We start from the raw sequence: 12,019 nt of genomic DNA on the forward strand, positions 1-12,019 counted from the left end.
CAAAAGGGCCTGTTCCCGCGCTGCATCTCTAAACTAAACTAAATGCCTTGCAGCGCTAGAGACCTGCGTTTGACCCTGAAGATGGGTGCTGTCTGCACAGAATTTGTACATTCTTCCTGTGACTGAGTGGGCTTTCTCCAGGTGCTCCGGTTTCCCCCCACATTTCAAACACGTGCAGGTTTGTAGGTTCATTGGTTTGTGTAAATTTCCCCGAGTGAGCTTTGTTTTGCATGCGATCCAAGCAAATCAGATATTTCATACCTAAACACATTCAAGTCAGATGAGATCAATTTTCTTGGCTGTATGTTCAGCATATACATTGTGGGCTGAGGGGCATGTTGAGGTGCTGCACTGTTCCATGTTCTATGTTCAGCAGATCAGGTTTATGAACTGCAGTCATATAGATATACAAAACATCAACAGCCCGTTGTCCATGTTGACCACCAAGCACCTATTTATATTAATCCCGCATTAACTCCACTGTATATTCCCTATGCTTCCATCAACTCCCCCAGATTTTACCTCTCACCTGCTTCGCACTAGCGGCATTCTGCGTTGGCTCATTAACAAGTTACCCAATGCGTCGTTGGGATGTGTGAGGAAACTGGAGCACTCAGAGGAAACCTCTGGAGGGAAAATGCAAACACCATACAGATAGCTAAGGTGTGGTTTGATCCAGCTTCAGACTTGACTTTAGACTTTAGATGGGCACATTTAGACTTTAGACTTTAGATTCGACCCACCGAATCCGCGCCGACCAGCGATCATCCCGTACACACCAGGCCTATCCTGCACACTAGGGACAATTTACAATTCTAGAGAGACCTATTAACCTACAACCTATGGTTGCCGACTTTCTCACTCCCAAATAAGGGACAAAAGGTCAAAATACGGGACAAATTCACGACGGCAATTCGTTGACCGACTCGGCCGTGGACGGATGAATAATGAGTTGGCCCGGGTGCTGGACTGCACACAAAGCCCAGTCGGCGGGCCAGCTGAGGAGTTATGGCCTGGGAGACGTTGCCTCCCGGGCCAAAGTCCAGCACCCCATCCAACTCTCGAACCGATGATCGGCCATGAGAAGGAGGGGTGGTGGTGTCGGCGACAAGCAAAGGTGCGAACGTCGACAGCTGGCCGGGCTGCTGACCGACGGGGCCACAGGCGAAGGAACTGCTGCTGCACTCCATGGGCTGCACTACATCGGGACGGGTGAGGCGGAACCGGATGCGCGCTCCGACCTGACAGTCCCCTCAACCCAAATAGGAGCAGCCAAATATGGGACAAGGGACCTTGTCCCATACCAATTCAGCCCAATATTCGGGATGTCCCGGCTAATACGGGGCAGTTGGCAACCCTACCACAAACCCGCACATCTTTGGAGTGTGGGAAGAAACTGCGGCACCTGGAGGAAACCACGCGGTCACGGGGAGAACGTACAAACTCTGTGGTCAGAATCAAACTCGGATCTCTGACGCTGTGAGGCAGCAACTCTACCGCTACACCACCATGCTGCCCTAAGGTTCATTGGAGTTGTGAGGCAGTAGCTCCATGCACAGCGCCACCGTGTGGTCCAGTTCCCGCCAATGTGCTCCCTGAGCTGTTCTTGGAAACATGGATGCGTTAAATGGACTCAAGCCAGAGGAGTTATTGAAGTTGATGCTTTTTGCACTGTGCAGCTTAACTCAGTTCAGGATTGATTACCTACTGACGAGCTTGCTGATGATTTCTTTAGAGCCAGCATTTATGCACTGATCCTTATAATCATATTCAACCAGACCATGAATTTCATGAACTCACTTTTCCTCCTCTAAGCTCCAATATTGCTGACATACTGGCAGCTGAGATAGCTATGGAATGGCTAGGTCTCCTTAGAACTCCATGACAATCTGCAAAGTGCTTAAAAAATACCATTGTTGTGCTTACTCTATCCTAAAAAAAAAACCAGTTGCATAACAGCACAGGATTATATTAATAGTTTTGGTAATATGCTTGAAAAAAAAAACCAAATTATGTAAGGATATCTGGCATTGAAATCATACTATTAAGTTATGAAATATTCTAAAATAGTTCTTCTTTATGGCTATAATATGACTAGCTTTGCAAAGAATGAGAGAGAATTGACAATATGAAAACATGTCACTCTGCTCGAGTTTCTCCTTTGGTGTTTATCCGTCATTTAAAACTATTCGGCTGCCTGCTTGCACATCTATTTATTTCCATTTCCTTCTGTTCCTTATCTCACTTATTCTTTAACATTGATATGCTTTCTTCTGACATCGCAAATACAGGCTGTTCATTCCACAATCTTGTATACTTTGTAGTTAAAATGAACCCCTTATTATCTATCCAAAATGCCTTCTATTTAATGTCGCACTTATTCATGTCCCTTGGTCTTGGAGTCTCAATCACTGACTAAAAGGTCACTTTGATCCCATTCCTTCACAACTTAGGCAACTCTGACTAATGAGACCTCTGCTTCACCTTGGAGAGCAGGAGGATGAGTCGTGATCTTATGGAGGTGTACAAGATCATGAGCGGAGTAGATCAGGTAGACGCACAGTCTCTTGCCCCAAGTAGAGGAATCGAGAGCCGGAGAACATAAGGGGAAAGATTTAATCGGAACCCGAGGTGTACTATCACAACGTTTAAGAGGCATTTAGACAGGTACACCGACCATCTATCATGCTTGGTCCATGACCCTCTAAACCTATCCTATCCAAGTACTTGTCCAAATGTCTCTCAAATATTATGATAGTAACTGCCTCAACCACCTCCTCCAGCAGCTTGCTCCATTCACCCACCGCCCTTTGTGTAAAATAATTAAACTACCCCTCGGGTTCCTATTAAATCTTTCCCCCCTTACCTTAAACCTATGTCTTCTGGTTCTCGATTCCCCTACCTCCTCTGACAGCTTTTTCTATTTACGCACCACCACCATTTTGAAAAAGTCGCCCCTCAGGTTCCTGTTAAATCTTTCACTCTTCACCTTAAACCTATTTCTTGTTCTCAATTCCCCTATTCTGGGCAAAAGACTGTGCATTTACCTGATCTATTCCTCTCATGATTTTGTACACCTCTGTAAGATCACCCCTCATCCTCCTGATCTCCAAGGAACAAAGCCTACTCAACCTCTCCCTATAGCTCAGGCCCTCGAGTCCTGGCAACATCCTCGTAGATCTTGCTTAACACTTTTTAGCATGTGAATCCCAAACCAACACATTTCTCCAAGTAGGTCAGGTTTTACACAGAGTCACCATTACACATGAATTGCAGAGTCGAAGCCAAGAAAAAACATCACTCCATTAGTCATTTTTTAACAGCCTTATCCACTTGAGGTTTCTGTTAATGTAATTGGATAGGAATAAAAAGGCATTAATAATGTAAATCAGATTATGTCTTGGACACTTTTTAACGTGTGAAGTAATTAATTTCAGCTTTTATCTGCTCAGGAATAAAAGGTTGCTGGACTGGCATTTGTATGGTTTGGGAAATATTCTAGCTGCCTTTTTGGAAATTGAATCACCTCCCGAAATCCAAATCTACTGCGTCAAATATTTCAGTGAAACCAATGAAAAAATTTAATGTGAATATTTGGCGCGTGTTTCTGTTTCCAAAATTGTATTGTTTTCCAAGAAGCTGTGGTTTGTGTACCACTGGGAAAAATGGTGATAATTAGCTTCTAATCCCCAGTAAGACATCATACAGTTGCTATGGAAATAAATCAGTGGGCACTGGTCTGGTGTGTGAGAAAATCAGCACCAGCGCATTGCGGAGACGCAAGGAACTGCAGACACTGGAATCTTGCATAAAGTACAAAGTGCTGGAGTTACACAGCGGATCAGGCAGTATTTATGTAAGGAATGGATAGGTGATGTTTCGGGCCAGGTCCCGACGCAAAACTTTCCTTTACTTTATGCTACAGCGTGGAAACAGGCCTTTCGGCCCACCGAGATCACGCTGTACACTAACTCCACCTTACGCTCCAGGTACAATTTGCAGATTTAACCAAAGCCAATTAACATACAAACCTGCACGTCTTTGGAGTGTGGGAGGAAACCGGAGCACCCGAAGAAAACCCACGCGGTCACAGGGAGAACGTACAAGCTCCAAGTAATCCGGATTTAATACAGGTCAGGGATGCTGTAAGTCAGCAACTCTACCGCTGCGCCACTGTGCCACCCTTAAAAAAACGTTGCCTATCCATTCATTCCACAGATGCTGCCTGACCTGGTAAGTTCCTTCAGCACTTTGCGTTGTAAGCAACAAATAACTTTGAACTTGACATTATTTTGTAAGGAAACATAATGGGCATGGTGGGTGCAATGTCTTGGAATACCCCACAAAGAGCATTGAGAGACAGTGCCGGAGTGAGGACCTCCCAGAGTAGGACCTACTATCATCTGAAACCATCGTTCCACACCTTTACCTGTACATCTAGCACTGTTGTGCTTGAGTTTGACTTGATTGTATTCTTATAAAGTATTATCTGATCAGATCGGATTGCATGCAAAACCATGCTTTTCACCGTATTTCACCGTATTTCAGTACACATGACAGTAATAAACCTAAACGTTCTGCCCATTATGGCTGCACCAGGTATTTGTAAGAACCACCTGATTTCTCCACCAAGCATATGTCCTGTTTCCAAGCTAGAAAACGATAATTGCGTCTGCTACCACATTCCTCTTGAGCAGTCGACTCCAGGTTACAAATGGTGTAGATAATTAACCCTTTAATTGCAGCTTTCTGGAGGTGCAGACGTGTGAAAATGCAAACTCCGAGATTCAGGGGCAGTTTCTTCCCAGATGTTATCAGGCAACTGAATCATCCTATTACCAACTGGAGAACGGCCCTTAGCTACTATCTACCTCATTGGAGACGCTGGGATTATCTTTAATCGGACTTTCTCTTGCACTATATTATTCCCTCTATCCTGTATCTGTACACTGTGGATGTCTTGATTGTAACCATTCGCTGACAAAAAGGTCATTTTATTCCCCATTCAAACAAAAAACTTTTCACTGTACCTCGGTACACATTATAATGATTAAAGTAAAGAAAACTAAACTAAACCAACCAAGGTGCAAAGGCTTCTCAGGAATCAATTTCTCCTTCACATGGCTACATAAAACCAATGAACTAGCATCCAAGACTACATAAAAATTAGAATATTAGTTCAAAGTTGCAGTCATGCATTTCAGAATGTACTAAAGGTACTTATTGTAAGTGTAAGTGAATGTACCATGTATAAAGCCATCAGTATTACAGTGTCAGGTATTACAGACATTTGCAGTTAAGGTCACCTGCAAATCAATAAGATATGTGACCAGATAAGATTCAATTTTAGGAAGTTAAAGTAAAACTCGAAAATGACCGTAATTCATAATGAGAACATAATATCTTACCCACCAATGTAGATTTAGTTTAGTTTAGTTTATTGTCAAATGTACCGAGATACAGTGAAAAAGCTTTTTTGTTGCGTGCTATCCAGTCAGCGGAAAGACTATATGTATGTTCATAAGGTTTATGAGCAGAATTGGGCCATTCGGCCCATCAAGTCTACTCTGCCATTCTGTCATGGCTGATCTATCTTTATCTCTCAACCCCATTCTCCTGCCTTCTCCCCATAACCCCTGACATCCTTACTAATGAAGAACTTGTCAATCCCCGCCTTATAAATATCCATTGACTTGACCTCAGCCGTCTGGCAATGAATTCCACAGATTCACCACCCTCAGACTGAAGACATAATTACAATCAAGCAATCCACAGAGTACCGATACAAGACAAAGGGAATAACGTTTAGTGCAGAGGTCGGCAACGTCTGACCCCCGGGCCGAATGTGGCCCGTAACCCATAATCATCCAGCCCGCAGGCTGATTTGTTTCGATTATTAGTAATGTTTAGCCATGTTTAGTTTAATTGATTGTCACGTGCACCGTGGTAGAGTGAACAGCTTTTGTTGCGTGCTAGCCAGCCAGCAGGAAGAACCATCTACAGTGCACAAATACATGATAAAGGAAATAACGTGGATAACGTTTAGTGCAAGATAACATCCAGTAAAGTCCGATCAAAGATAGTCCGAGGGTCTCCAATGAGGTAGATAGTAGCTCAAGACCACTCTCTAGTTGTTGTATGTAGAATGGTTCAGTCGCCTGATAACAGCTGTCCCTGAATCTGGAGGTGTGCGTTTTCACACTTCCATACCTTTTACCTGATGGGAAAGAGGAAAAGAGGGAGTGGCCAGGGTGCGACTGGTCCTTGATTATGCTGGCGGCCTTGCTGAGGCAGCGTAAGGTGTAAATGGAGTCAATGGAAGGGGTGTTGGCGTGTGATGGCCTGGGCTGTGTACACAATTCTCTGCACTTTCTTGCGGTCTTGGATGGAGTTAGTCCCAAACCTTGCTGTGATCCAACCCGCCAAAATGCTCAATGCTCGAAAATGTCAAGGTTTGCCTTCAAGTGGTTCCGCCTTCAGAAAAGTGTTTGACAATTGATGTTAGCTCTCTGGTGACTATACTCTAGGTTGCCTTTGAGGTCTGCATGTACTGTAGATAACACTTCTTTCTTCCACCCTGCCTCTCCTGTCCATATAAGATCTATTTTGAGGTGATGATCTTCCAGTTTTATAACAGGTCCAATAAAGTTTTCTTGGCAACAACATATGCCGAGTGCACTTCCAACAAATTGTGATGCCAATATATATTTTGATCGGATGGTTTTGAATTTAGACTTTAGGGCAGCACAGTGGCGCATTAGAGTTGCTGTTTTACAGCGCCAGAGTCCCGGGTTTGATCATAAGTACATAAGATAATGTGAGAAGAGCGGAATTAGGCCATTCAGTTCCCTGTGTGATCCCACGCTACACCTGGCCAGTATTAAAGCATCATGTTTCTAATTAACTCAATGATACTCAGCGGCATTGCAGTGATTTTGCAAAGACTTTAAATTAAAATTAAACAACAAAAGAAGGCAGTCAGCAGAATCAAGGAAACTTGGCCATCAGGTCTCTGCATTGACATGGTTTGATGGACCATGATACCCTTTATAGAATAAGTCACTCCATCCCGAACTGTTGTGGCTGACATAACAAATGATGCTGATCGAATCACACTGTGATGTTGCACATCTCCCTCACAGATCATGCTAAGACTGCAGATCTACCCACTCCTCGACAACAATGAAGAGGGCAGCGGTGTAATGAGAAGAGGTCCTTCCTGCTGTAAAATGCCACAATCAGAACTGACGGGGGGGGAATAATAGACGTGACTTTGAAGGTCTCGCCTTTTTGTGCACTGTTTCTTAATTGCGCAAACTCTCATCCACTTCCTTCTGGCGTCTTTGTCATTGGATCTGGTTCGTTTTCTTTGAGAAATCTTGGCAACCAAAATTCAGGGAACGAATTCTGATCAAAATCAGATTGCTTGGATACGCGGAATTGAAGAAATTCTTCTCTCCCGTTCGTTGTAAAAGGAAAGTGAGCGCTGGAGTTTCAATTGGAGAGTTAATCAGAAGGTGCATTAAATCTGTGAGGAAGTTTATACACTGAGTTAATAAATTCGACATGTTACGCACACTTTGTGAATGGTATTTGCTCTTATTGGTGGCCTTACCGTAGGTGAAGTATAATGCTTGCTCTCAGCAGCTGATGGTTAGCATTCAGCCTTCAATGATTTGCCATATCCTGAACAAGCATGCCTTGGGAACACTATCATTGAAATCTAGCGCCGTGATCATCTTAAATGAGCAGCATTCTGGGTTTTATCTCACTGACGATGTATTATTGAAAATCAGGAGATAAAATCAAAACGTTGGAACCAGCACCAATGTAGAGAGAAATCGAGTTAACAGTTCAGATCGATGGCTCTTCAGAACCCCAACACAGATCTGACCACAGATGTTTCTGCTGCTTTACCTGTCTTCCCCTTTTACAAGTTCATTAGTTCATAGAAGAAAGGGGAGAGGCACGGAAAGGGGATTCCAAGAAATGAAAGATGTATTTGATTGCTCAAAGATGCACTCCGTTTAGCTATAAAGATAGAAGGTGTTATACTGGTGGATTTATGTCCTACATTCATAAGACCATAAGTCCATAGGAGCAGAATTAGGCCATTTAGCCCATCGAGTCTACTCTGCTATTTGATCATGGCTGATCTATCTATCTCTCAACCCCATTCTCCTGCCTTCCCTGCAGCAAAAATGTGCCTAATGCTTTGTGACTTGTAACATTAAACTCTCTTTAACACTCCACGGATGCTGCCTGACCTGTTGATCTTATCTACCTTATCCCACCTCCTCACTGGAACATGCATGCCAATTCTGAACTTCAATCAACTGGTCTTTAAATGACTCCTGCATGTCAGATACAGACATATGAGATAACAGTTTCTCCCAGTGTACCCTCTCGAGCTCCTGCCTTATAAACTTGTAGTTTGCCTTACTCCAGTTTTGTGCTTTCCCACAAGATCCAGCTTTCTCCTCATCCAAAGCAATCACAAAACTTATGCTGGGATCTGCTTCCACTTCTTCTTCTTCTTGTATATGGCGTGCACAGCCTAAAGTTGTAGGACAACTTGTATACTGGGATAAATCAATAGGTCTTGACGATAAACAGACTTAAATTGTTGAAATTCTCAGTTCAGATTCGGTTTTGCTTTGCTTTGTTTTTTATTTATTTTATTTTTATTCGTATTTTATTATTATCAATTTTTCTTTCTTTGTTTTTCTTTAGTTTAGGGGGGTTTTGTTTTTTCCTTTTTTTCTTTTTCTTTTTGTCTTTTTATCTTTGTGTTTCTTTTTACATTTATAAGTTTCCTTTTAAAGATTTAACTATATTTACATAGAGACCGGGAGGCTCATGTGTATTCATTGTGTATTTTGACACTGGTCTCATATTAGGTTATACCTGTTATTAATGTAATCCTGATCCCTATGTATCAATACCTTTGTTATGTTTATCATTATTCTTTTTGCTCTGTTTTTTATGTTTTATTTTTGTTTTTGTTTTAAAAAACCAATACAAAGATTTAAAAAGAAAGAAGAAAAAATCGATAGGTGACATGATGGGGAGACGGAAACCTCCCTGACCCTAAATGCCACCGATCTATGTTCTCCAGAGATGCTGTCTGGCCCGCTGAGTTACTCCAGCATTTTGTGTCTATCTTTGGTATAAACCAGTGCCTACAGTTCATTTTTATTACATTAAAACCTATGCAGTTGTGATCACTATCTCCAACATGTTCTTTCACTGAAACACCTTCTGGCCACCTGTCTTATGCTGTGTCAATGACAGCGATGTCAGCATTTGAAACATGGAAGATGGACACAATAGAAGAAAGAAGAAGATAGACACAAACAACTTGCAACTCAACGGTTCAGGCAGCATCTCTGGAGAAAAGGAACAGGTGACATTTCAGGTCGAGACCCTTCTTCAGACCTGACCCAACCCAAAACTTCACCTATTCCTTTTCACCAGAGATGCTGCCTGACCCGCTGAGTTACTCCTGTGTTTTGTGTTTATCTGATTTAAACCAGCATGTGCAGTTCCTCCCGACACATCGTGCTGTGTCATTGTGGTTTCTATTTTAAATGCTATAAAGTTTGCGGATAATGGCTTAAACTCCTGCTGTGAAGTATCAGGAAAGGATTAAAGGGTAAATTGGCATGAAGTTATTTTCAATATTTCAGGGTGGTGAATCTGTGGAATTCTTTGCCACAGAAGGCTGTCGAGGCCAAGTCAATGGATATTTTAAAGGCAGAGATAGATAGATTCTTGATTAGTGCAGGTGTCAGAGGTTATGGCGAGAAGGCAGGAGAATGGGGTTAGGAGGAGTTTGATTGAATGGGAGTTAGGAGGAGTCCACGATTGAATGGAGGAGTAGAATTGATGGGTCAAATGGCTTAATTCTACTCCTATCACTTATGACCCATTCCCCTGCCTTCTCCCCACAATCCCTGACACCCCTGTCAGGAGGAAAGTTACACTGAGTGATGAGTGATCGTTTCCGACTTGCAGTTTGTGGGCAGATGTATATTTTTGATGGGCCAAATGGCCTAATTCTGCTCCTATCAGTTATGACCTTATAATATGTACTGCAAAGCATTGCAGGTTTCTGCCAAAGCATGATTCAGAATTTACAGGCAAATGCATTTAAATTAGACGTAGGGTAATGTGTGGGTTTGAGTCTTGCTCCGTGTGGAGACCAGGTTTGAGTTTGATTTTGCCCCAATGAGATGGTGGTATTCTTACATTGCTCCCTGCATGAGGTGTGTGGGCGATGTCATCTCATTACCCTGCAAGGTGGCAGGCACAGATGAGCACAACAATAACAACATTATTGATATTGCCTTCTTGGGTGTTATCCTCTGTTTACTAGATGTGCAAATGGCAAATATGGGAAATAGAAAAAAATGCCCACTTGGCATTAATTAGCACACTGCTGCTAAAACTAATAGACTGTGTAGTCTATAAAATAAAAACTGTGTAGGTAGCTGTTATAAGAAGTAAAACAAACTGCCCATTTGACGAGAGGGAGATAGAGCGCGAGGGAGAGAGAGAGAGAAAGAGAGTGAGAGAGAGAGCGCGAGGGAGAGGGAGAGAGAGAGAGAGTGAGAGAGTTTTATGGCCATATGTCCCAAACAATGAAATTCTTACTTGCAGCAGCATAACAAAATATGTAAACATAGTACTCTGTGAACAATATAATAACCAAAAAAATGTCCAGTACACATATATATATATATATATGTATATCTATAAATGCACACACACACACACATGCATATCGTGTGCACACACATATATACCTGTACACACAAACATGCACACACATAAAACAAACAACCAAGCAATAATAGTGCAAATAATAGTGCAAAAAGACAAAATCAATGCCCCCAAGTATATGTAGTTGAGATCTTATTTGGAGTTTGTAGTGTTTAATAGCCTGTAGAGATTTGCCTTGCAAAGAGATGATATGCATTAGAGAGCTGAGTAGGTGGCTGATTCTGCAAATGGGATGCTTGGTGCAGTGGGGGGTACTGCGCTCATGTAACGGTTCAGGGTGAGATGCATGGCTTGAAATCCAATCTAATATGCCTGCTGGATATAAAAGGTGACACAGCTCAATCTGCTATGAAAAAAGGCACAAAGTGCTGGAGTAACTCAGAGGATCAGTCAGCATCTCTGGAGAACATGGATAGGGACTGTAAAGTTTTGGGACAGCAAGCTTCCAACCGGAAACATCACCTATCCACGTTCTCCAGATATGTTGCCCGACCCGCTGAGTTACTCCAGCACTTTGTGTCTTTCTTTGCCAGTGTTTTTTCGGCACTCAACACTTCATGAATTTTGAGGCTGTTGAATTTTGACCCTTCTTCAGATGGCTGAGATTTAATCCCATCACTGCGATGAACGCAGTGGTCAAATGTCTTGAGAACATGTCTTGACTTATCTCAGGTTACTTGACTGGTTCTCCCCCCCCCCCCCCCCCCCCCCCGCTGGACTCAGTGCTGTGCCCAGTAGGGTAGTGGGATGCTTGATGAACAGGCTCCTGACTCCAATTCATCTGATGCCATGTTTTTGACCACTGGCATTGATTACACCTTCCCCCACCCACCCCCACACCGATGATTCTGAGGCGATGCGGTGTGCTCAATTTTCCCTGATGCAGAAACACCCATCTGAACACACAGGAGAACGTAAAATTGGGGCTATGGAAGGGTGAGGAGGTACATCAGTACATGGATAAGGAAGGTTGAGAGGGACAAGCTCAGGCATGTGGGACTAGAGTAGATGGGGCATCTTGATCGGCATGGACAAGTTGGGCTATAGGGGCAGTTTCCCTGCTGTATGAATCAAGACTCTTTCGACTTTAGAGACACAACACGGAAACAGGCCCATCGGCCCACCAAGTCCGTGCGACCAGCGATCACCCTGTACAGTAGCACTATCCAACACACTAGGGACAATTCACAATTTTACTGAAGCCATTGAACCAAATCTGTACGTCTTGGGACTG

This window comes from Amblyraja radiata, chromosome 5 (assembly GCF_010909765.2).
Source record: "Amblyraja radiata isolate CabotCenter1 chromosome 5, sAmbRad1.1.pri, whole genome shotgun sequence".
Lineage (NCBI taxonomy): Eukaryota > Metazoa > Chordata > Chondrichthyes > Rajiformes > Rajidae > Amblyraja > Amblyraja radiata.